The 26,897-nt window shown below is 44.3% G+C and overlaps 1 protein-coding gene across 13 annotated transcripts in view; it reads left to right on the forward strand.

Moving 5' to 3' along the window:
* Positions 1-3,489: 3,489 nt before the first annotated feature.
* The window catches only part of PAK1 (p21 (RAC1) activated kinase 1), a 73,026-nt gene continuing 49,618 nt past the window's right edge, over positions 3,490-26,897 (forward strand). For 3 of the 13 annotated variants that reach the window (XM_071557096.1, XM_071557101.1, XM_071557044.1), the window contains exon 1: positions 4,470-4,497. The gene's annotated coding sequence lies outside the window, so the exon portion shown is untranslated. The other 10 variants (XM_071557055.1, XM_071557114.1, XM_071557073.1 and 7 more) reach the window with 8 other exon arrangements.

Consider the following 26,897-nt stretch of genomic DNA (forward strand, 5'->3'; position numbering starts at 1 on the left):
ATAACTGTACCAGACAGATCCTGGCCCTTCACTGTGTACTCTCAGTACAGAAATGGAGGACTAAGTGGCAAGTGGGAACATGTACAGTATGGCACTCTAACCATCTATCCAGAGTGAAATGACTGCCTATAGCCAAATACTGAGAAATGGCAGTGCATAAGCTGGGGTTTTGACTTCAGTGCTAAGATCAAACAAGTGTAACCCAAAGCCAGCTTCGCTACAACTGTGAACCTGGTTCCTGTTCCTGTATTTCGATTCATCCTAGGCAGTAGTAATCTTAGTAAACCTTTCTCCAGGATGGTAGGAGGTGCATGTCCACGTTAAATACGCAGTGGATGTAATGTGCTACTTGTATACATTTTGGAACTGATTTTAACTTCCGTTGTGATAGATAATACATCCCATCTAGTATCAGGAAATGTAAGATGAGAACCAGATGCCCCTCTTCACTAGTCAGGTGTTCTTGTCCTTTTGTTATTTTTTACTTTGCTTTTCTGGCACTACAACACCCTAAAACTTTCTGAGGAAGTAAAAAATTGTTGCTGCTGTGCTTTTGTGTGTTTGTTTAGTAAAAACATTTGTGCATCACAGATTTATGTCCAGAAACACATTCCTCACTGCTTTAGTCTGCTGTATTATCTGGACAAAATGAAAAGGATATAGTTGTAATTTGAAAGTGTTTTACATACATTTTGCAGAGCTGTGCAAGCTTATATGATATGTAGGGCAGTGATGAATCATAGTCTGCCTTCTTCATCACTTCACACCACTATAACAACATTACTTTGCTGAATTGACTTCTGATTTACTGGGTGAGAAACCTCCATGCAGTAGTATGCTGACCTACCATCACCATTGATTTTGTTTGCTAGTGCTTGCTATCTCTGCATCTTTGCAGTGAATCTTTGGCTGAGGAACTTTGTAATTGTGTATTATATAACTGTAGGACTCCTTTTTCCTCTTTCCCCCCTTTTTTGTCTACTAAGACCTAGAGACTTGTAATTAGTTTTCAAGTCATTAATAAATTCTAGTTTCTTCCTTATAGACTGTGGCCAATTTGTCTCTATTTGATAGAGCAGATTAAAGGAGTGGAAGGGTTATTGCAGGCAACTAAGTTGGTACATCCTAATAAGTTACTGTCCCTCAGCTAAGTTTTAACTTCTATGATTACATATGTTTTTTTGTGTCAGCCAAAATATCTGAGGATTTGATCTGGCTGAAACCACCCAGGAAAAATCTTGGGTGGACCAGTTCCTTGATTCCTTCCCTTACATAGCTGCACAAATAGCTGTGCTGGCACAGTGCAGGGAATAGCTCAGGAACAGAGATGCACAGCAGAGTAAGAACTGTTGATACTGGTACTGCTGACAAAGAAGAAATCATCAGGCTATGCCCTATAGCTGCTGTCCTGCTCATTCTGCTATGTGTCTGAAGGGAAGGAAAAGATGATTCTTACATGATCACTGTAAAATTGATTGTTCTATAGAGTTGGTCTTTGAGGCTGAGGCCTGGTGCCAGACTTCTTCCCACAAACACAGGAGACCTTTCTGAGGTGTAAGAAATCCCTTTGTTGTCCGTACTGGAAAAGGGCCATCTGACTTTAACCTGAGAACAAGGCAAGATGGATCCTTTCCCTTAACCGCCCTGAACACTTTGCTCTGAGTGCTTAGAAATGCAAATAAAATGATTTACATTTCACTCATTCCTTTCTCAAGTACCAAATTCTAGTTTGTAGTAGTAGCTTTGTATCCCATTCTTACACTGCTCATGGCCATCTTCCTCCTTTTGTTTGGGAATTCCCTCTGAAATATCCAGCAATAGTTTCAGACAAAGAAATTTCAAAATTTGGATAAATTCAGAAAACTGTAAGTATCATAATCCTAGAATATCCCTTCAGGATATCTCTTTGGGATTCCACATGACTACAGAGTAGGCCAATAACAAAATGGAAGAATACAGTTCTGAAGGTTTTGCTGAGAACCCTTGGCAGTGAGTTTACAGAGGTGTAATTGAATTTCTGAACTGAGTTAACCTGTGTATTGACTGTCTTTTCCCAGTTTCTAGCGGCTTTAAAGTCACCTATAATTGAAGTCCTGGTTATTTCAAGCCGCTCTAAGTGCCTTTATATAAATACAGCTGGAGCAGGGGCTCTAGTTGTAGAGTTACAGAATCCAGAATGGGTGAGTTTGGAAGGGACCACAGCGGGTCATCTGGTCCAACCTCCCTACTCAAGCAGAGTTGCCCTCGAACATGTTGCACAGAATTGCATCCAGCTGGCTCTTGACTATCTCCAGTGAGGGAGACTTCACAACCTCTCTGGGCAACCTGTTCCAGAGTGTGGCCACTGCACAATAAAGAAGCTCTTTCTCATATTCAGGTGGAATTTCCTGTAGATCATTCTCTGCCTGTTTGCTCTTGTCTTATTCCTTGGCACCACTGAGAAGAGCTTGGATCCATCCTCTTGACATGTTCCCTTCAGATATTTACAGACATTGATGAGGTCCCCGCTCAGTCATCTCTTCTCGAGGCTGAAGCTCCCTCAGCCTTTCCTCTGAAGAGAGATGCTCCAGTCCCTTAACCATCTTTGTAGATCTCCATGGACCCACTCCAGGAGCTCCATGTGTCTCTTGTATTGAGGAGTCCAAAACTGGACACAGTGCTGCAGCTGCGGCCTCATTAAGGCTGAGTAGGGTGCAGTACACCAGGTGTATATGGACCAGGCCTTAGGTCAACCCTTGCAATTGTCTTACTCATCCATTCTCCATGTGATTGAATGGATGTATTTGGCAAAGTAACTTGCCAAACAAGGCATGTTTATGAGTATTCTCTTGTGTGGCTTCAAAATTCATTTTTTAAAATTATCAAGGTGTATCCCTGTTTCTGAAAAGGCTTTGGGATTTCAAGCATGACACAAAAGGAGGTTACTCTTCAGGTCTCAGTTCAGGGCTGAAGAGTAACTGTTGGGTTTTAACTCCAGCTCTGATGGTGCCCCTTTATGGATCTGGCATTCAAGCTGAGCTGCCTGGTTTTTGCTTCAGTTCCCCCAAAGCAGCAATCCTGTAAGCTCCCGTGTAACTGTGGGATTCCTGATAATGGGCTGATCCTGTGGCTGTCTTTGAAGTGAAGAAACTGATATACTACCCTGAACTCACATAAACACCTTTATGTTGCAACGCAACCAGAGGACAGACTACGGCCAGACGGTGCCTGGGGGAGCTCATGCCTGTGTGCGTGAGTTTGAATCCAATTTTAAGTGTATCCAACAGAGGGAAGTGATTCCGAGTGTGCAAATTCCGCAGCAGGTTCAGCTGATTGAAATCAGCTCTGTGGCAGCCCTGCTCTATCAGTCCCAGACTCGCATTCGCACTTCCTCCATTTGTTTACTTTTGCGATGTTAATTTTCTGCTGGTTTAGCTCCCGACCAAACTTAACACGGGAACTTGGAAATGTTGCTGCAAGGGGGAAGGGCAAGACTGTGGCAGCGCTGTCTTAAAACTTACTGAGGAAGTGAAAGATTGTGTCGGTACGAAAGGCAGGTCTAGGGTTGTGACCTGTATTATTTGTCTCTGTTTTGCCTTTATCTACCTGCTTCGCTCAACATTTCGCTTCTGTACATCTCGAGAGCACGTCCCCAGAGTGCCATCTCGGTACTCCCGTGCTCTGCTGTGTTCCCGGAGCGCTGCTGCTGCTCGGGCAGTGCGATCCCTCCTCTTTTCCTCCCGGCAGAGCACACGCGCGGACCCCAAAACTCCTGTTAACCAGGGTGACAAGTTTTCAGCAAGCTTTGGATGGCGGGGAGAGGGACCACCCGGATGCCGGCAATATAAGGTATAGACGCCTCGGCTTGTGCAACACGGCAGCGAGGCAGAGCCCATGTTATTCTTGCCTTTTTTGGCTCTGCGCGCACGCAGCGCTCGGCTCGATGGAGCCGCTCCGCGATAGCACCGCGCGATACGGGGAGCACAAATGAAGTCACAGCAGCGCCGCTCGCCCAGGGTGGGATTGCGGGCGATCCCTCCCCGCCTGGCAGCTCCGCGGATGGGGTGACCGCCACAGCCCTGCGGGGCTCGGCCGGCGCTGGGAGCGGCGCTGGGGCAGCCACAGCGCGGCGGGAGCGCAGCGCGACCCTTCCCCGGGCACCACCGAGCCGAGCCGCGCCGCGCCGCGCCGCGCCGCGCTCCGGGGGCCCGATCCGCCGCACCGCGAAGGTACCATTCCCCTTCCCCCCAAAAAACCCAACTTCCCACCGCGGGCCACCCCGCGGCGATGCCGCCCCCCGGCGCCGGGCGGGACGGGACGGAGTTGCCCCCCTGCCCCACGGAGCCGCTGCCCACCTTGGGGCAGGGCCAATGGCCGCGGACGGCGGGCAGGGCGCGGGAGGCGGTGCCGGGCCCACAATGGGGGCGGTGGGAGAGGCAGAGGGGAGGGACGGCGATGCGGGGAGCGGGGCGGGCGCAGCCGGGGCAGAGCCGGGCAGCACCTTGCGGCGGGCGGAAGGTGAGTCCCGGCGCGCCGGGGAAGGGGATTTCCTCGCTTGTTTGGTAACCGGGAAGTTTGTACAGGGCTGAGCGGCGGGTTCCTATTTCTTCTTCCCCCCGTCCCCGCTTCTATTTTTCTTTTAGAGGGGGTGTACCGAGCTTGCCTTCCCCCGCCTGCCTTCCCCCGCCTGCCTCCCCGGCTCATTCATTTGATAAAGGGAGTTGTGCGCAGCCCCCGCGCTTTGCCCCCGGGAGCCGCTCGGGGCCGCATGCCCGGGGTCCCGGGGCAGAGCTGGGGTGCGAATCGGGGCTCAGCCCAGAGTTTCTGCCGAGCACCCCGTCCAGGCTGCCCGTGGAGGGGCGGGCGCTTCGGGCGAACACAAAGAATTGAGGAGCTGGTCCCGTGCTGGGCGGTGGGGTGATGAAGCCCCAGGCTTTGTGTGGCTGGTGCGGAGGGATGGAGAGGTGGGAGCTTGTCTTGCAGCCCCTCCACCCGCGTGTGAGTGCGAAACCGTGGCTTTTTGCTAAAAGTACTTCAAAGCAAAGCTGAACTTAGGATCCTGGGATGATTTAGGTTGGAAAGGACCTCGGAAGGTCTCAAGTTCAGCCACCTTCAAAGTTGACTTCTGTGAGGGGACATCGGAGTTGGGTGGCACCTCTGGAGGCTCCTGGGAGCCCGAAGGAGAGGCAGCACCAACAGGACGAGTCCTGAGCAGCACTAGCGCTGCCGCCTTCCACTGTGCATGGAAATACCCCAATCCACAGCTCTTCCATGCCTGCAATCCCTGTTCATGCTGCTTTTGTTATCCAGCGGGCTTAAAATTCATGTTTGTTGGGAATAGCTAGCTCCATCCGTATGTGTGTCACGGTGCATCTGCTGCTGCTGAGCATTACTTGAAGCCTGATTCCGACATTGCCTCCAGGAGTTTTTTCTTCAGGAACAAGATTTATAAATAGTGTCAAAACCTGGCTCTTTGCTTGGGACCTGTTACCGGCTGTAAGGCGTCTACTTTGTGTGGTAATTAAGTATGAGGGGTGTGTGTGTGTGTGTGTGTGTGTGTGTGTGTAAGAACAACCGTAAAAGCTGTTTACTTAGCCAAGCTTTTCATTTTCAAAGTGAAAGCAGGTAGTGTAGTTGGGTGGAATGGCTGTGTCGGGCACAGACTGAAAGAATGTTTGTTTTCTTTGCTTGCAATTACTCTTTGTACAGTGCCTTACGGATGCCTTTCCCTGAACTATGTCCGCCTTTTCCTTACCTGGAGTTTCCTGGTTGCACACATTATCTGGCCAAGCAGGGAGCATCTTCCTCCCTGCTGCTCTAGTAACTCCTAGTGTGGGTGTGTTCGTCTTGCTCACAGCTTCTTAGGGTAAGACTGGAAAAATTTCCTGGTGGAACAGTTTGTGCGTGTCCAGTGGATGCTTGGAAATTGCTTTTTGCTGTGCGTTTTCTGTGGATAAGTCAGAGAAGTGAAACTCATCTCTGCACAGAGAACAGAAGGTATGGTGGGAATTTAAATATGTCTGAATACTGATTCTGTTTAACTCCGGATTGCCCATCTTGTGCCATGGGACAGGATTTGTCCTCAGCTTTACTGTATAGCAAAGCTGGAGCTTAAAACTGGAGACTGATAAGCTGGGTGTTTTTTTAGCCTTTTGGAGTCCTGTGAGACAGGACCAGCGTCTTTTAATGGGGTGATAGAACTACCATTCTTTGATTTGGAAATGAAAATCAAAAATTAAATCAAAGAACAAAATGCTCTTGTGTCCTGACAGCAAGAATGCTTTTACTGGTTTTAGGGTATATTATGTGCTCTGGATGTTGCTAGAAAAAAAGAATTGGGAAAAGCAAGGCTTGTAGTTCATACTTTTCTGTGCATCATGGCAATATTGGATGAAATATGTGACAAGTCCAGTGTAACTGCCACAAGTCAAAATAGATTGCTTCTTTATCGTGGTCATGAATGCCTTGTTTGCGCTGTATTGTAAACTGATGCTGGCTCTTTTTGCCTGAGAGGTCAAAGAACTGTTTGATTATCCTTTTCCAGGTCTGTGAAGGGAGGCCTTTTCTCTCAGCTTTGACTTTATTGCAAGAATTTCTTCTAGTTTGCTAATTAGTGTTTTGTCTTTTTTAAAGTGTGAGTGAGCTGCAGTGTGACTTCTTTCTTTCTTTCTTCCTTTTGTGCCCCTGTCTCACTTCCTTAGTGTGGGAAGTTTTGTAATTTCTAAAGCTAGTTGTTATCGTCCAGTTTGCTGATATTTGAAAGAGGGTACAGAACCACATAGAGCTGAAACAGACTTTTCTCAAGCAAAATATAGAAATGATCCAGAGTTCCACCCTTAAAGTGGTCTGGTTTTATAGTTCATCCTGTCAACAGCAAGATAACAGAAGCAAATAGACTTGTAAAGGAACTGACCGGTTTGGATCAGGAGGTACAAGACACAGACTGAAACTAGTTTTATTTTTATTTTATTAAAAATAAAAGTCATATTTCTTTGAAGCCCAGTCACTCATTAGCCCTTTGACAGGTACAGGAATACCTCTTGTTGGCTTTTTACCTCAATGGGAAGGCAAGAGAATATTGTATGCCAGAATTGTGTTGTGTGAAAGAGCCTTTTTCTGTACCTGGCAAGGAGCTGAACTGATTTTCTCAGTCTGATGTCTTGGCCTGTATAAGGAATTGGGGAGAATTAAGCATGTTCTGCTTGATGCTGAGGGCTTGCTCTTACGGAGAAAATAGTCCAGTGCGTGACTCTTACACGCTTGTAGAGCTCTGACCTGGGAGGAACTACTTTGCACCCCAGTTCCCAGAGATGAGAATGGCTGGCAGAACTGGGACTGTCGGCAGGTGCTCACTGATGTGGCACCTAAGTCACTGGGATCAGATACTCGTTTCTGAGCTTAAGGCACATGATGCTCTTTAGGATGTGCTTTTTATTATCCTCCAGTAGGCGTTTTTAAAATAGGTCAGAGAGTTGCACTCTAAAAATGCTGATTCCTCTTGTAGTTACCCTGGTCTCCTCTGTCTTCCATGTGTTGTGTTGTATGTGGCAGTAGGTAGCTGAGAGAAGTTTTAGCTGTTCTCATCACTGTGGGGATGCATGCAGGCACTATTGCTAAGAAATCCACCAGAAAAAGCACTGTAGCAGCATCGCTTTCACCAGTTCCCTTCATTTTATCACTTGTTTGTTGGGTTGGGGGAAGAGGAAACAAAAAAAACAACCCTCTGGTATGTGCATTTCTGTGGGAATTTGACTTTTTCTTCAAAGTATTCAGTTCTGGTTTGTGTACTAATATACCTTTTTAGGCTGGCAATCCAAGCGTTCCAGCTTCCACTCATATACTATCAATCTCTTGCATATAGTCTGGGAAGCAGGTTAAACAGTAACTTCCCTTCCTTGGTTTCTTTCCTTCTTGCAATCTGTATGTACTCTTTGGACCTGCTGTATAGCTAGTTTAGTTTACTCTTAAGCTGGTGTAACTGCCTTAAAACCATCTATTTCCTACTTCCTGCCTAGAATCAGTGAAGTAAAGTGATGGTGAACCAGACATCCTTTTATCATCTGAGGTTTAAAAAAAGGAGGAGGAAAAAAATTAATGGTATAGAAAATCTGTCCTAATCTGGGAAAATCAGGGCAACTCATAAGACTGCAGAAGCAGTAACTAAATGTACTTTCTGAAAAGAAATAATTTCTACCAAAGTAGCCCTTTGTGATCTCAATTGCCATGTGAGAGGCAGTGCATGTAATGTATTGTGACTATCTTGAATATATGACATCTAGCTGCAAACAATTCCTTGGTCTACGTGGGCCTGTAGCTGTGGGATTAAAATGAAATCAAGTGGCAAGTAAATGATGCATGCAGGTGGGGTTTAAAGTCTTGTTTCAGGCCTTATTTTGTTTATTTTTCCATAAAGTTTGTCCACCTGTAATTTAAAAGGAAAATGGGAGAGGAAAATAATTGCTATTTACATTGTGTGTGTTTTTGGGATGGGGGAATCTTCCAAGTTTACCTTCAGGCATTATCTGCTGCTTGTGCAGGCTTGATGTGTGTAGGTACAGTGTGTCTGTCCGTGGTTTACAGCTGATGTCATTGGATGACTTTACAGATGGCAGCAGAGAGACAGAAAAGCAAATACAAAAGGTTAGGATGCAGTTTGCCAGACTGACTTGCTAAAGTGGCACAGCACCACTTTGAGTTACTTTCTCTAAGCATCAGTAGGACTTTGAATTAGCAACTTCCTTAATGACTGTAATGTCACACAAATATTTTAGATGATGCTGTTTCTCAGGGCTTATATTGTATTCATGAAATAAGAACTGGAGTGAGAAATATTTTTATTTGAACCAGGGACTTGCTTCAGATGGTTTTTCTCCCCTTTTACATACAGTGTAACGTGAAATACCTTATCACTTCTTTAGCATAAAGAAATTCCAACACAGATTATTGTTTGTACCCACATAATCCCAAGTGCACATTCCCTGCTGATCTTAAAATATGAGTGGCTTGGCCACTTAACCTAGACTCTTCTGTAGAAAGAGCAGAGAAGTGATTCATTTTGTAAAACTGATTTAATTTCCCCAGCTATCTCTAAGTCAACATTATGTGGTTTCACCAATAAGTTCAACTTGAAGGCTTTGTGCAAGGATGATTCTACGATTTGCCTTTAGTAGGTATTTCAAGAATGTCTTATTTCAACCATGCTTTGGAGAAGCTGGAAGTCACAGCTGAATGTGGAATTCATGTGCCTCCAGAGTTCAAAAAGCTGATTTCTTCCTTCAGCAGCAGAAGGGGGGAATATTCCACCCCCCCTTTCCCAATTCTATGTGTATTACTGAAGCTGTTAGATCCATTCAGCTCAAGGCTCTGGGATAACCTCTGTGTAAGGTGCAGTGTTTGGTGTGGTTACAGAGCTCTTTAACACCAGCGTGTGTTGAGGTAGAGGGGGGAAAAAAAGTGAGGCCAGGCTCATACTGTATCCTTTGTTTTTCTTGTTCATGAAGCTGGTCACCCAAACCTGAACCCCAGTGTCCCTTCACAACAGAATGTGGGTTTGTCAGGTAACAGCTGCAAAGACCAGGGTGTGCAGAGAGAGATTAGCAGCCAACAGACACATCAGGATTCTAAATGCAATATTGATTAGCTCATTAAAATTAATAACACACTCAATTATAAAAGTCCCATTACATTTTGCAGTTCTTCTGGAAATAGAACAATTTATATGTCTTGTCCTTTCATGAATACCTCATTCAAGACAAATTGTAATGTCATTTTCCTTCTCAAACCATAGAATGTGTTAACTCTTAATGGAGCCTAAGTTCGTCAGTGTTTTATTTTTAATAGGCTATTGTTTTTAATACACTGGAAGATGTAGTCACAGTATGATGTCCTAAAAGGTTGCTTGAATAGAGAGTGATCCAAATAAGTGTATAATTGGACTAATGTAGCTGTAGGTAGGGTCAAACATTAAAAGGCAGTTAATCACATACTGGCCAATTTTTAGCAAGTCAGATAAATCTGTTTCAAGACACAGCACACAGACAGAAAACTCTTTTATTCAAGCTCAGGAACTGAAGGAAAAGTATGTGAAAGGGAATGTTATTCCTAAAAGGGAAATTGTAGAAGTTTTCCTTGTTTTCAGAAATATGTATATAATACATGTGTGACTTTTCAGGCACGGATCTAATTGCCTTGTGGACCTTGAAATGAATTAAAGCTGAATTTCCAGTGTGACTTCCTATGCTTTTCTAAGTATTGTGATTTTTTATTTTTAATAATGTCTTTGATTAAGGCTTTGCTTGGGAAGGTTTTAGCCACTTGACTCATGGCAACTCTTCCTGAAATGAGAAATTGCTCTAGGAATACTGTTTCCATGCAAGAGGGAGGCTGGAGGAAGAGAAAATCATAAGACGAAGATCCTGGAATGATTGTTGGGTGGATAACACTTCTCATGGATATGATCACTGCTATTTCTTTTTGCCACAGAAGTTTGAATTTTTTTGCCACACTGCCCAGGAGCACCATCTCTCCTCTTTAATCACAAAATGTTAAACACATGCTTATAATTCACGTTCACGTTTTGCCCTGCCATTGTTCTCATCCTGCTTTGGAATAAGGTGTGCATTCAGTTTCAGTGTTGCTTCTCTGCATCGTGATTACAGATCAGAGGTGATAGAAAAGCTCTGGGAGCTGAACTCAAAGGAGAGGCCTAGAAATGTATAGTGATAATGCTACAGAGCCCTTCATCAAAACCATCCCCTCTCTGATAATCAAAGTAATTGGTTAAGTTCTTTGGTCAAGTAATAGGCACATTGTGGGTGTGTGTTAAGGTGTTTGGTGCTTTCTGTTAAGCTCCAAGATTCTGGAGATGTGAAAGCTATGCAAAAATATGTGTCACATAAAAGAGACTTCTCCCACTCCTATCTGTAGAGAGGAATGACAGAAACTTGAAGACAGCCTTGAAGACTTAAATAATGAGGTTTAGGCACACAGAGGCTTTGATTTGAGCCTCCAGTTCCTAATTTTGGGTAAGGAAGTGAGGATACCTGCTACATGTTAAGAGTGTATTAGCATTATAACTTAATTCTCTAGAATCACTGGAATCTCCACTGAGTAGTCTAAAGAAAGCCTAAAGTTAAGAGGGGAGGAAGGAGAGGGAACTGCAGCACTAGTGATAAGTATTGTCTTACAGTTATGTTAATCTATTACAAAAATCTGTATTTTAATTTCTGGCCCATCAAATTTCTTGTTCTTGCATCAGCCTATGTGTCTTGGTAATAAGGTGTCTGGGAACAATTGTAGTCTCTTACATTTGTGTGTGCTATAAATTCTTATATGCTTTTGACTCCCTTGGTAGCAGAGAGAACGAGTAAAAACGCTGTACCAAATACACAAAAAGCAGCAGGAGTCTCATCCACTACCTTAGGATGTGCCAAAAGACTCTGAAAAAGCGAGACTGGAAGTACTTTTCCAGGCCTGCTTTAATCCCTTGGTTATGTTCCTAAATCAGATTTTGAAGAGTATGACTAAAATTAAACTGACACTTTGTCTTGATGAAGCTGTAACTCTGGTGACAGACTAGTGTCTCTTGCCTTTTTCTGGGAGTCCTGACAGCCATACTGAACTTGCAGTGTCTGTGGGGGAACAAACTTTTGTGTTCTTCCTCTTTTTTTGGTTTCTTTTCTGTGTTTCAATTTCCTGCTTACTTCTCTTAAAGCCTTATTTGTTAGTGTGTTTTGTTTTCCTTTTGCCTTTCTACAGAAATCTTGTTCATCTGCCTATCCTTACTTTCCCTGGCCACTCCTAAGACTGATGAGAAACAGAGTCCTCCTGGTTCTGTGATCCTGAAGATACTGGGCAAACACAGATGAACAGCAGGGAGGTAAAATATTTTGTCCTCCAACCCAGTAAGAAGCATCTTCTTAAGAGTTTGAGAGGAGACTGAATAGGGGAAGAAACCTTACATGCATTGCCTTGCTCTATCAAGGCAGGTAGTTTTTGTAATGAGACATCTGGAAATATTTAATGTGTAGATTTCCTTTAGAAAGACTGAGGAGGTGAGGGGAGGACTGGAAATGGCAAAGGCGGGACTTCACGAAGAGAAAGCAAACAACTCAGGATTCCTTCAGGGCTCTGCTGCAAGCCAGAAAGTGGAACACAACAATATATTTCCCTGTGTAGGCTGCCTTGAAATGGAGGCAGACGGTCACAGGCGGTGTTTGAATTCTAGGTTCAATAAAAGCACATCTTTCAGTTAGAGGAGGCAAAACAGTGTCACTTGTTAGAATTCAAAATCAGTCTCTAAATGCCTCAATGACTTGTCATCAAGTGACTCACTGCACTGTCATAGTGGGGCTTCTGGCTTTCACATGCTGAAACAGTGTCCTGCCAGCTCATATTAACAGTGCCCCCTCCCAGTCTTGTCTCCAATTTACTCATGGCGAAGAGGGGATTTGGTGGGGACAGGGCAGGAGAAGGCTGCAAGGGTAGATCAGAAACCTCATTACCTTGTAGACTTCAGTGTGCCAGCTTTTTCATTTGGTTTGTGTATCCCTGAAACTAGTCCTTGAGTTGCAAAAGAAAAAACATTCAGAAATGATGAGCTGGAAAAATTTGTAAGAGTTTAGTCATTTACTCTGACCAAAAATGTCTTTTCTTGTGTGCAATGTCTTCTTTTAAAGTTATTTGCTACGTTGGAAAAATACCAATGTTAAGATGATCTCAGCTTGATTTCCTTTATCTCCTGCAGTTCACTAGGAGGTCATCAGAATATTTTTTTTCTTTGTTTAATTCACATTATCAATTTTACTCTAGATGATCTTTGTTATTTTTAAGAGTCAGTGCTTTCTCAGACTAGCTACATCCTGCCTTCTGATCCAATACTAATTCATCCTGGGAGCTAGTCCAAATGCCACCAACAATGTTTATGTGAGCTTTTTTTGTTTGTTTCAAAAACATTTCATCACATGCTGACATGTGGCAGCATGAAATATGTAAATGTGCAGTTTAAATCTTAACCTGAGAAGCAAAATCTTACCTGGCTTTCTGCTTTTAACATCATACCTGCTTCTGTAATCAAGCTTTAAATTCAGTATGACAGTGGATGCCTTGTGTTTCTGGTGATGTTCAGTTGCTCTTTGAATCCCACCCTGTTATTTTGGCTCAGTATTGAGGAGCATTGACTTCAACAAGGTGATCTCATCCACCGTATGGTGTAATTGTGTTTGTTTTTGAAGGCTTGAGATTCTGTTCCATCTGCACTTCTGTAGCTATAGGTAAATAATCTAAAATCCAATAGGATGAACATGTGTGATCTCTGTGGTCTGTCTTCCCTGTTTCTCATGAATTCATGTGCCTCCCTTCTGTGGTGGGGCTCTTGTGAGCCGTGTTATTCTTTTCAGTGGGGTGTGAATGGGGTGAGCAGTGAAGGCCTTCTCTATAAAGCATAACCTGTGCTAGTTTCTGCATAAAGAGTGTTCAACCACTCTGTGGGGACTCTGATCCTAAATTCCTGATGAACTAACTACAAATTTGGGAGGAAAGAATCTGTGGTTAATTTAGCATTCTTCTTGACTAACAGATGAGAAGCTTGTGTTTTGTTTTGGTTTTTTTTAACTCAAACCAGCCCCCCCCATCACCAAACTACAAAGCAAGGATGTGGCTGTTGGCAGCTGTTTTCCTTCTGATGTGGTCAACTCAAAGTTAACATTAAAAGTATAATTCTGAACTTGCATTTTCTTGGAGGCTGAGTGCATGAGGAAAGGATGGGAGGGATCTCTCTCCACCTGCTGGGAGTGAGCTCTTCACTTGGGTTTTTTAGAAGCTGCAATCGGAGGATGAGGCTTGACACAGCTGAGCTCATCGTGGCACACAGCCATCCAAAGGCAAGTGTGCTTTTCCCTTTCAGTGCTTGGCTGTGGGCTGACCTGGCAGGAAACTTTGCAAAGCAGTATGAGTGGAGGTAGCTGTGGTGTAATATTAAAGATCATGGAGCTGCCTGTGGGTTTGAAAGCTGGAAGCAAGGACTGTAAGACAGATGGTGAGATCTGGTGGCTTCTCAGAATTGGCCCTCAAGTAAGTGCCTTTTTACTCTGTTGTTGTGGTCCCCGCTGAATACAGCTTGTTATTTTGTTCTTACATTCCTCTGTCCCCAACCTCTCTGAACCTCTAGCACCTGCCCAGTCAGCTCTTATGGGACTGCCTATGCTGCATATCTGAAAGTCCTTGGTACAGAATACATTTTAGAGAATCATAGAACCATAGAATGGTTTGGATTGGAAGGGACTTTAAGACCCTGTAGTTCCAACCCTTCCTGTCAGGGGCAGGGAACCTTCCATTAGACCAACTTACAGCCTCATCCAGCCTGGCCTTGTAGACTTCCAGGGGTGGAGAGTTCACAACCTCTCTGGGCAACTTGTTTCAGTTCCTCACCACCCTCACAGTGAAGAATTTCTTCCTAATATGTAATGTAAACCTACCTTCCTTCAGCTTAAGGCCATTCCCCTTTGTCCTGTCACTACATGCCCTTGTGAGAAGTCCCTCTCCAGCCTTTCTATAGGGCCCCTTTAGGTACCAGAAGGGGCTCTAAGGTCTCCCTGGAGCCTCTTTTTTTCCAGGCTGAACAGCTTCAACTCTGTCAGTCCATCAATTTTGAGTCTTCTGTAGCTGGTTCTTTGTCTTTAATAAATGTATTTGGGAGAAAGAGCCTGACTAAACCCCACAACTGGATCCCGTATTTCTCCGCACTCCTGTTGTTGTGTTGCTCTGTATCCTTTGATTCTCTATGGAGGCATAATGTCTATAGTCCCTGCCATGCTATAGGGACTTCCAGGCTTTGCCCAGGAGGTTCATTTGTTAATGTAGCAGAGCACTTTTGGGATTTTCTCATCACCTACCCGCATAAGTCTTTGCGTCATGTAAGTGTTATATATATTCTTGAATCTTGAAAAGATGGTTCAGAATTGAAGGAATGTTTTCCCCAGCACATTATAAGCTGGGCCAAACTTCTTAGTAGTGTCCAGCTGGAACCATAGTTTTAATCCAAGATGGAATTAAGTTGCTAATGCTGCTGCCAGTCACACAAAATTTATTAAATAATCCTATCATAGAATCAATTGGATTGGAAAAGACCTCCGAGATCATCAAGTCCAACCCTTGGTCCAATTTCAGTCCCTTTACCAGATCATGGCACTCAGGGCCACGTCCAATCTCACCTTAAAAACCTCCAGGGATGGGGAATCCACCACCTCTCTGGGCAGCCCATTCCAATGCCTGATTACTCTCTCTGGAAGAATTTTTTTCTGATCTCCAACTTAAATTTCCCCTGGTAGAGCTTGAGCCCATGCCCCCTTGTCCTATTGCTGAGTGCCTGGGAGAAGAGACCCAGCACTTGGCCTTATTGAACTTCATCCCATTGGAATCAGCCCATCTCTCAAGTGTTCCCCTTCTTGTCAGTCCTCCACTTCATAGTCAAAATGCTACAATGAAGGAATCATCTCTAGTACAAATGTTTGGTGGCTTTTTCATGGAGATGCTGAGATTCCTTGTTACCTTGCATCTAAACACTGCATGTAAAGGCTCATAGTGAGCTATGATGGAGACATAATATGCTTAATTCTGTCATGTGGGTGTCAAGGGCAAACAGAAAAGGAGCAGGCACAGAGGGGAACACGAAAACAGGTTTCTGCTATAGCAAATGTCACTTTATCTCTGAATATCTTGCAATATGTGCGGAAAGACTTTGGTAACATCTGTGCCTTAGAATTCATAGGCAAGATGAAAACAAAACTTTCATCTGGCAGGTATTTGGTAAGATCTGCTGGGCATGAAAAAACAAAAAAAAAACTTGTGGAGGTTCTTTTCTATTTTTTTTTGCTTTTATTTGTGTTCTTTTTTTTTTTCCTCTTCTGTTTTCTTTTTCCTCCTCCCTAACCAGGGGACATAACTCTCTCAGTGGCCTATGGGTTTCAGTGGGAACATTCAGGGACTGGCTTAGCAGCACTTGAGAGCCTAACCTTGAGAACAAAAGTAGTGTTTCATGTGGTTACGTACTGAAAGATGTGGGTAGGCATCTATTGGGAATCCAGAAAGCGCGTGGGTGCTTGATTCCCTTGGAAACTGTTGGGATTTGGCACCTAAGCTGGTAAAGTATTTTTAAAAACTCTTAAATATCTTTCTGAAAATTGGGTCTGATGTTGATAATCAGTGTGAGGGGTGGGGGGATTTTTTTTCCCTGATGTAATGGTGCCTTTGATCTTTGTTACTTTCTAGCAGATAAACAGGAGGAAATTGAAGAAAAGCAACAGAAGTGACTTTGGGGTTGGAGGGATTGACGTAAGAGGAAGATAAAAGCTATATACTTGTGTAGTTTTTATAAAGTGAGGAGGAGAGCAGGACTGCTATGGTTTCTGAAGGGTATAAATGCCAAGGAACGGAGGGCGTGGAAGAAGGAAACTGTTGGAGTCTCCGCTTTGCAAGTGCCTGTGCAGGCAGGCACCTGCGCACACAGTCTCATCCAAAAGGGCCATTTTCATTGAACCTTTTGAGTGTTACAGGATGTGCTGCTGAGGAACAGAGTGGCAGCAAGGAGAGTTCCTGCTTTAGTACTTCAGTCAGTAAAGCATTAAGATCTGCAGTTCACAGAATCATAGAATCAGTTGGGTTGGAAGAGACCTCCGAGATCATCAAGTCCAACCCTTGGTCCGACCCCACTTTGATTGCTAGATCATGTCGCTCAGTGCCACGTCCAATCTCAGTTTAAAAACCTACAGGTTTGGAGAAACCACCACCTCCCTGGGCAGGCCATTCAATGCCTGACCACTCTCTCTGGAAAGAACTTCTTCCTGATATCCAATCTCAACCTCCCCTGGCAGAGCTTGAGCCTGTGCCCTCTTGTCCTACTGCTGGTTGCCTGGGAGAAGAGACCAACCCCCACCTGGCTAGAACATCCTTTCAGGTAGTTCTAGACAGTGCTGAGGTCACCTCTGAGCCTCCTCTTCTCCAGGCTAAACACCCCCAGCTCCCTCAGCCTCTCCTCACAGGACTTGTGCTCCGGTCCCTTCACCACCCTTGTTGCTCTTCTCTGGACCCACTCCAGCCCCTCAATATCTTTCCTGAACTGAGGGGCCCAGAACTGGACACAACACTCAAGGTGTGGCCTCACCAATGCAGAGTACAGGGGAAGGATCACTGCCCTGGTCCTGCTGGCCACGCTGTTCTTGATACAGGACAGGATCCCATTGGCCTTTTTGGCCACCTGGGCACACTGGGCTCATGTTCAGCCTTCAAACCGCCAGGTCGCAGTTATTTGCACCTTGGATGGCATCTATCAATGTCATCACCTTTCACAAAAGTTACTTTGCATTTGTGTCAGCCTTCCCAGTCAGGAAAAGCCTAAACAGAAGCTGCTCCTTAGGTCTCAGTAGCTCCTGTCCCAAACTCATGTTGTTGATGCTTGGATCTCCACCCTTTTTAGAGGGGCTGGCATGGTGACACAGTTCAATCTTACAGATCTCTTGTGGTATCCGACGCCTCCACCAGAAAGGTAAAGCAGGGTGACAGCGGTGCCAGGGCACAGGTTGGTGTGAGGGGGACAGCAGGAAAGCACAACAGTCTGTTGGGACTGCCCTTATAACTACCTGAAGGGAAGTTCTAGCCAGGTGGGGGTTGGTCTCTTCTCCCAGGCACTCAGCAATAGGACAAGGGGGCACGGGCTCAAGCTCTGCCAGGGGAAATTTAAGTTGGATATCAGAAACAAATTCTTTCCAGAGAGAGTAATCAGGCATTGGAATGGGCTGCCCAGAGAGGGGGTGGATTCCCCATCCCTGGAGGTTTTTAAGGTGAGATTGGACGTGGCCCTGAGTGCCATGATCTGGTAAAGGGACTGGAGTTGGACCAAGGGTTGGACTTCAAGATCTTGGAGGTCTTTTCCAACCCAATCTATTCTATGATTCTGTTCTATGATTCTCTTCTGAGATGTTAGGACATCACTTTTTATAACCACTAGGACATAAATGTTACACACATGAGGATATAATCTGTTAAGATTAGGGCATCTTGGGGAGTGCTTGATGTCAGAGGTGTCAAAGGTTACATGGAGTTGATAAAGCATTAGCAGAGAATATCAAGTCTTAACTGCTGGAGGTATTGGGGACATTCCCATGTGAAGTGCACTTTTTGTTTCGCCAGTAGATCAAGAAACTAATTTGAGATGATAAATACAAAAGGAAAAATTAGACCAAATAGGTAAGTTAAATGTTAATAAGTCACCAGAACTGGATGGTGTTCAATGAGGAGTCCTGAGTAGCTTGAGTTTGAAGCTGCAGAACTGCTGGCCAAGCTGTATAATTTATCACTACAGACGTCTGCTGTGCCAGAGCACTGGGGAGCTGCCAATGTGCTTCCCATCTATAAAAAGGGCTCTAGAGGGGATCCTGGGAACAGTATGCCAGAGTCATGCTACCAGGAATGGTCTGTAATAAGAATCTTTGAATATGTAGGTACATGTTAACTATTGGGAAAGAGTCCCTGTCGCTTCTGAAAAATCCTGCTGCCCCAACCCCCTGGAGTTCTATGGGTGTCAGTAAGAAAGGGTTCAAGTGGATGTAATATATTTGGATTTTCAGAAAACTTCTGTCACGATCTTAAGATTGTACAAGTTTGGAGGAAAGGCTGTTTTATGGTTTGAAAGCAACATGAATAATAGGAAGTAAAAAAATTGGGGTTGATTTCACTGTTTTGGGTGGAGAGGGAAACATCGCTGCAGCAGCAACCAAAAAAGCCACGATACTCATCAGGAAAGGGATGAACAATATAATTTTGCATTGGTATAAATGCTTGATGCACCCGTATCTTGTGGGTGATGTGCATTTCCAGTCTCCGCATCTTTTGCAGGACACAGTGGTATTGCAGAAAGGCAGCTAAAAGGGTCAAAGAAATGGGCTGCCTTACAAGAAGTTGCTAAAATGTTTGAGACTTTTCCTTATGGGATGGAGAGGAGGAACATAGGTTAGGTTTAAATTATAAAGTCAGCAGGCAGAGCTGAATATGAAACATCCATCAGCTCTCATGCTATTACAACCAGAGAACTTTTGATTAAAAAAGATGGGCTTAGATTTTAAAACAGATGAAAGATCATGCTAGTGCTGTGAAGAAAGGGCTGTTGTAGCCTCTGAATAGGTGGAATTTGGTGACAGGCTTTCAAGTGCTCACCCATGCAGGGTAAATCCCGCTTGCACTTTGCGAGATTCTTGTCTTTGCAAGAGTCTCTGTGACCCTTCCTTTCCCCAGGGCTCTCATCTGCAGCTTTTCATAGGAAGCAATTATCCAGGTGGCTGGCAAGTGTTTGGCACTCCCTTGTGTACACAATGAGATTTTTTTTAATTACAAGTGACTTACCCCTCATGGAAGTAATTTTTTTAATGCTGCCTTCAGCAGGGTGTGCATGTGAACTTTATTTTAATTAAGGGTGAGGAATCTTTTTTACATAACTATATTCCAGATTCTCATGAGAGAGTGAAAACAGCCCTGAGGGACTGATGAAAAGACCAGCGAAATTGGTTGCCTCACCGATGGGAGGCCTGATTCCAATCTCTCTTAGGTTCTCTCTACCTGTGGGACTTGCTCTAAGCTGGCTGACAGCCAGGGGAACTGAACCAATGCAAAGGCACTGCCTCCTCAGAGCTCTGTTTTGGGCCACTAATTTGTGGTTCTGGGCAGATACAGGGGTGGCTGTGGCAGATCTGCTTGAGGTTGTTGGCCCTGTAATGGGAATGACCAAATGGCATGTGAATCTGCTTGCAAGCCACTTCAGCTGTGTCCTGATGCTGGCTCAGACAGCTTCTGCCACTATGCTTCGTGTCAGGGTATTATACTGCAACACCTGGTTCACCCATCTCCTTGGAACAGGGGTGCTTGTTGTGATGAAAATGTAGTCCCCACCAGCCAGCTGAGTTGCTAATTTAATACTGCTAATAATATATTTATACACTGTGTCTAATACTACTGATAATACATTAATACATTTAATACTAATGGGATCGGGTCAAGGTGATTCTCTGAATCTTTGAGAAAGAAAACAAATGGCACTGGAAGTCACAAACAAATGCTGTCAACTAGAATTTGATTTGAGTTGTAAAACCTGAATGAGTAAAATGTTTCTGTACTATTAAGGAGGGAAAATCCAGGGTGTGGCCTTTGTTTGTTTCTTTTTCTCTTTAAGAAGAAAGAAGTGATAAAGGTGTTAAAACTCAATTGTTGCAGTTCTGGAAGTGTGGCATACAAATAAAAGAAGATCTCTTTTACTGTGCACAAAGAGAAATATGAAAAACAAACCACAGACTCTGTAAAGAGGCTAATGAAGTTTATGAGTCAAACCTGGCATGTCGTTAGCATCCACTGCTTGTTTGCAGTGATTGAAGAGACCCTCCCTTTCGGAAAGTCTCACATAGTGGAGATGGTTTTACTACCCCATTATCAGAACCTCAGTGTGGTGTTGAAGAAGCTGAACTGCTGACAGATTGCTCAGTTGTGACCTCCTAATATCCTGCTGAACCTGGTGGTGGCTGGCAATTATTTTTTCTGAAGCCAAAACCTTAGAAAGGTTTGGCTGGTATGCTCTACAGAGGCCAGATACTGTTCCTTTTTACTGTTTTAAGTCAGGCTCAAACAGTGATGCCACTGTCTGAGGGCAATGTTAACTTTTGTTCGGTTTCTGCTTCTGCCCCAAGAGCTGTCTCTACAGACGGTCTAGAAATTTGGCTTCTCCTATCAGAATAAGTAGTCATCTTAGGGGAAGGAAAGGAGGGGTTTGATGCCAAACTCTTAATGTTTTATTGAAGTGGCAGTTCATGCCATCAATCTGAAAAGTGTTTAGGATTTCAAATTGATGGAAGGTAATTGGTGATATGGGGGGTTTGCAGCCCCAGATGGGCATCTGCCATCAGTCTCCTTGAAGGGAGGGGAAACACTTTGGAGGAGCAGATCAGCAGGGAGGTGGGGCGAAGATAAGCTGGTTTGAATCGTGTCCTCCAGCTGTTCATCAGAGCATTGTAAATGAGTGCACTTTAGAGAGAAAGGAATCTGATGGTCATGTCACAGCTTGGATGTGCTTTGCTTTGGGCTGAGTTTGTAGGTTGGAGCATGTGCCTCAAGTGGAGGTCAACAGATTCAGCCTGGATGAATCTGTTAGATGAGGGAAGTGGGGGACAAGGTCAGTGTCAGTCATGTAAGCCTGAGAGGATGTGCTGACGCCTTTAAGCACCTCAGAGTGCAGAAACAGTAGAGAAATTTATGATTGTGAAATGTTTTTTCACAATGAGGCTTGAACATTTCCATCATCTTAGCAGGACAAGAGGAAGCAGCCTCAAGATGTGCCAGTGGAGGTTTAGATTAGATATTAGTAAATTTTTTATCGAGGAAAGGGTTGTAAAGCATTGGAACAGACTGTCTAGGGAAGTGGTGGAGTCACCATCCCTGGCAGTGTTCAGAAAAGGTATGGATGTGGCACTTGACAACACGATTTAATGGTGAATGTTGTGGTGGTGCTGGCTTGATGGTTGGACTTGATGTTCCTAAAGGTCTTTTCCAACTTTACTGATTCTATGATTCTGTGAAATGGAAGTCCCATCCCTGGCATAGGTGGTTGGAACAAGAACACTATAAGCTGTGCCAGGAGCTGTAATCCAAATCTCTGCTCCATGCCACTTGTGCCTATAGGGAGTAGGGTAAAGTGTTGTAATCACTTTGTAGCGTGAACCAGGAACAAATCTGTGAGGCTCATTCAGACGGAAAGGAAAAAGATAATGAGCAGTGCCAATGTCCCTGCTTGGGGAAGCTGCACAGGAGGTGGATAAGGATGGCAGAGCAGTGCCAATTCCTCCTGTTCTCTGAGCTGTTCCCATTCTGGATGTGGTACCAGCCCCAGAAGCTCCAGCCTGGCAGCCTGCCCCAGTGGCAGATCCCTGCTCTGTGCCTTGCTCCAGAGTCACTTGCAAAATTAGCAGGGAGTTGGAGGCTGGAAACAAAAATTGCAGAACCAGAGCAGGACAGAAGTCTGGAAACCCACAGGAGGTGTTTCTCCTCTGATGTAAACTTATGTGACCTCTCTCAACTCCCTTGAACTCTGTCCTCAGTTTATAGAAGGGTAGCAGAGCTATTGTGCACTTTAAGGTATTCTGTGTTAGCCAGCAGATAGTCTTCACCCAAATTGCTAACATTTTATCACTGAGTAGTGTTCTATGGAGGAATGGTTTTCTGTGCATTGCTTAAAATTCAGGAAAAAATCTTGAAATTTTATGAGCCTCTAGTACAGGCAGAGTTGGCCAAGGGGGTAGGGAAAGAAGTATTATCCTTTTCTGTAGAAACTCTTGCTCATTTCCCCTTCTAAAACAGTCTCAGGCTGTTTCTTTATACCAAGTCTTCATTAATTCATCTTACAGTGAAACAGCAGATAGTTGGTTCTTTTTGAAAGCTGCACAGATTAGAAGATGCTTCAAAACATAAGCCATAAGCAAAGAAATAAGAACATCCTGAGGAATAATATGAAGTGCAGTGCTTTCTGGGACTGCTACACAGCTGCAAAGCAATGGGTGAAGTCAGATTTTGCCCACATAGATCTCCCAAGCCTCAGTACTTCGAGTTTTACTTTGCTTGCTTTGGCTTCTGAGACTGCCAGTGTCTGGAGCTGAGGCACTCTGGTACTTTGCTTAGTGTCCCCAAAAGACCTGCAAACTTAGCCAAGCTTTTGGGCTTGAGAGAGATGAGCTGCGTAGCTTGAATTGCAACTGGGTGCCTCTAGTTCTGGGAGGCTGTAATGACTGCGACCTTTTGAAACCTTGTTCAAACTGTTTTTGTTGCACTCAGACAGGAATGTTAGGTTCTTTGTTCCTCCTCCTAAAAGGCAAACCTTTTTGTGTAGGACACTTGCAGCTTTTATAGTTTGATATAAATGGGTCAGGGGAGGAAGCAGGCGTAGACTGGTGGATGTTTTCAAGCTTTCTGAAAAAGTCCTTCTGAGTGCATGAAGTGGGTTTTAAGATCCCAGCTGAATTTTTGCAAATAACCTCTGCCTTGATTAAGAAGAGAAATAAACCCCAAAATCTGAATTGCTTCCAAATTCTGTGCACACAAGTGAGTGGGTTGACTCTTCTCTGAGGCAGACCTGTGTAGTAAAGTTTTATATGTTTAATTCTGAACCCCTCCTTTTCCTGGAAGGAAGCATGCAATATGTCAGCTACCATTGCTGAAATGTCATTGTTTCTCAACCAGAATTAGTATGTGCATTCAGTAGTTAAAATTAAGATAAAGGTTTGCATTGCCTCTTGAAACCATTGGAAGGGCTCTTCTTGGTGTCTCTATGCCTTTAGGTACATGTCTTCACAGAATCACAGACTGGTTGAGGTTGGAAGGGAACTCCAGAGGTCGTCTGGCCCAGCCCCCTGTGCTCAAGCAAGGCTAGCCACAGCTAATTGCCTAGGACTCTGCCCAAACACCTTTGAATATCTCCAGTGATGGTGACTCCACCACCTTTCTGGGCAACCTGTGCTAGTGCTTGGTCACACTCAGTAAAAGAAGTGTTTCCTGATGTTCAGAGGGACCTTCCTGTGTTTTAGTTTGTGCCCATGGTCTCTGGTCCTGTCACTGGGCACCACTGACAAGAACCTGCCTCCATTTGCTTTCACTCTCCCCGCTGCAAAGTATTTATATTCATAGAAAAGATCCCCCTGAGTCTTCTCTCAGCTGACCAGTCCCAGTTCTGTCAACCTTTCATCATACAAGAGACACTCCAGTCCTCTCAGCATCTTCATGGTCCTTTGCAGGACTCTCTCTGGTCCTTTCCTCCCTTCTTCCCTCTCTCCATTGCCTGCTGACCTCAGCCCTCATTATTGCAAAGGGCTCCCTGCTACTGCATGACAAGCCTACTGTGGGCGTGGCTTTCAATTTAAAGCCTACAGATAATGTGACTTTAAAGCCAGGACACCTCTTTTGCGAAGGTTCTCCTGCTGTCTGGTGCTTTTTCTGAGGTGGTGTGTCGTACATATACACAATTTGCTGTGTGCCTCTTGTGCAGTGCATTTGCTGTTTATGCCTGGCTGAGAAAGGGAGTCTGCCACCAGGACTGACTGTGCAACTTCAGCTCAAACAGCCTTAAGTCACACTATTTACTTTGGAAATTACAGTTTCAATTGCTGCTGATAACCCAGCTGATTGTTATGTTATACATTTAGCACTGTTTTTTTAGTTCTTTCCTTAATTACTTATGTAAATAGTTTTAGAAGACGCCAGCATTAATTTTGGAGGAGCTGGCATAGCAAAGGCTGTGAGGCTAGCAGCAGGTGCTGTAAGTAATCACTCTTCTAAATTAAGCAACACTTTCCGAGGCAGTAGGTTAATTTCTGGGTAAGCAGCCTGCATACAGATTCTTGGAATCAGCTGGATTGTGACCCAGCAAGTGACTCAAGGCTTTGTGTAGTTTTAATCACACAAAGTATCTCACTGAAGCCTCTCATTTTAGAGGAAACTGGGACTGCGCTTGAGCATCTGTTGAAATCTTGGTATCATGTTGCAATCTTTGTCTCCTGGGTCTGTGCTTGTGTTTGTAGCATAGTCTTCACTGACACTGGAGGTGTATTTGGAGCCTGGGCAGCATCCTGGTTTAACAATGTCAAGCTGCCTGGAGCCCAGGGTTTGGATAGAATGGTTTGTATTGGAAGGGACCTTAAAGATCACCTAGTTCCAACCCCCTGCCGTGAACAGGTTGCTCAAAGCCCCATCCAACCTGGCCTTGAACACTGCCAGGAATGGGGATGGGGCATCCACAGCTTCTCTGCACAACCTGTGCCAGTGTCTCACCGCCCTCACAGTAAGGAATTTCTTCCTAAAATGAAATCTAAGCCTGCCCTCTTTTAGTTTCAAGCAATTCCTTCTTGTCCTATGACTACATGCCCTTGTAAACAGTTCCTCTCCAGATTTCTTGTAGGCAGCCTTCAGGTACTGAAAGACCACAGTGTGCATGAGTGGCTCACGTCTATGCCAGGGTTTCTGCTCTTGTGGATTTCTCTAACAAGTACAAGAGCAACCAAAGTAGTGCTTGAGAGCTTTGTGCCATTTCTTTCTCCACGTCTGAGCATGGGAGTGGATTTCTGCAAGAATATTTCCTCTGATATCTCTAGTGGAGTTTTCTTGGGATCTGTGACCAGTAACTCTTGGACTGTGGGACAGATTCTGCTCAAGTGACGCCTGTTGCCTTTGTGTTGTCACAACTCTGGCCAGCAATGTTCTTGCCCAAGGCTAGGAGGTCACCTGCAGAAGTGTGAGCTGCTCTTCAGAAACTGCTCCAAGCCCATGAGACAGATGGGATCAGTGGTGTTTGGGACTTGAAGACTTAAATGATTTTCATAGACTCTGCAGGACTCCAACAAAATTAATAAAATCTTAATTTCCTGTCACTACGTAGAGCATGACTTTGCAGCACTTTGTCTCACTTGTGGGGTAGGAAGTTGCAGTTCTTACAAGCTCAAGCTCTCCTATAAACCTGTCTTCCTGCGTGAAGATTGTGCCAAAAAGTAAGGGAAAAGGGAGAATTTCTACTGACAGGGAAGCCCATAGAAAGTGGAATAGAACAGAAATAAGGCCCTTTGCCAAGGATCCAAGAAAGGAGAGAACTTCTGTGAGCTGCAGAGAAAAAAATGGATTTTTGGTGCCTCCAGATGACTGCAAGTCTGGGACTTGTGGAGCCTGTGGATGCTCAACCTAGTTATCAAGCTGGTGCTTGGAATCATGTATCTGCTATTTGCTATGGTCAATAATTTGCAGACCAAAATGCCCTTAGGCTTGAAGCTCAGTGTTTAAGCCTTTTTATGTTTAAAAAATTAATAATCCAAATGACAGGCTTCTGAAGGTTGAGCTCAGTTCTTATGAACAGTGTCACAGAATGACATGCCTCTTGTAATTAGTTAAGAGGTCTGTAATCTTTTTAATTAAATATCTTCTCACTTTCTAGATTAAAACTTTACTCATTTGTTTGCTCTGAAATCTTGAAGAGGCACAGTTCACATGGGCAGAGTTTAATAAACGGTATTCTACTATCTGGTCTGTGATAGAAACAAGATGTATAAGCAACTTGTTTTTTTGATAGCTCAGCTTTACTCTGAAACCCAAATTCTTATGTAGCTCTATGAGCAAACAGTCCTCTTTAAGTGGCATTGCAATTCTGTGGGAATTGGGACCAAAATGTCTTTTAAAAGAAACGGTGAAGAGGAAATCATACTCACTGACTCTCCACTCTTTATGGATCTTATGACAGTGGATGCCATGAGGATTCAACAGGTGATATGAATGCATATTGATGCACTCTTGTCATCTCAGTGTATTCTCTGGGATGCTGCGAGATGCCAGCAAGGCTCAGAAATGGAGCAAGAGCTGGATGGATGATGAGTTGGTGATGGGAACATAGAAGGATGCTGATCTTGGGCAGCCCTTTCAGGAGGGATCAGAATTTGAACTCTTAAACACCTTGGGGTAGGAGGCAGGGAAATTTGCCTCCTGCCCCAGGTGAGTTAGCTCTCTATGGGCTAAAAGAATTGAAAGCATCAGGTAATGCAGTAACCAGATACTCAACAAGTGTCTTGAAGGCCAGCTTTCTGAATGGACTTCTGAAGAGAGCAGAGAACACAGCATTCTCTGCTCCAGTTTTGTGGATTCTGGGAGGGAGTAGATCATTAAAGAATACTGCTTTTCATCTTTCTCACTGACTGCCCCAAACTGACTCTATCCAAATATTTTTTCCAAGCTGCACAAAGAATTCATAATGCTCTCTGTTATCAAAAGCAGAACTTGAAGAAATCCTGTTCCTTACCAAAGATATGAGTGCTGTGATAGGGAACTTGGTCATACTAATAAAACCAAAATATTACTCTACCAAT

The sequence above is a fragment of the Pithys albifrons genome, chromosome 1 (assembly GCF_047495875.1).
Source record: "Pithys albifrons albifrons isolate INPA30051 chromosome 1, PitAlb_v1, whole genome shotgun sequence".
Lineage (NCBI taxonomy): Eukaryota > Metazoa > Chordata > Aves > Passeriformes > Thamnophilidae > Pithys > Pithys albifrons.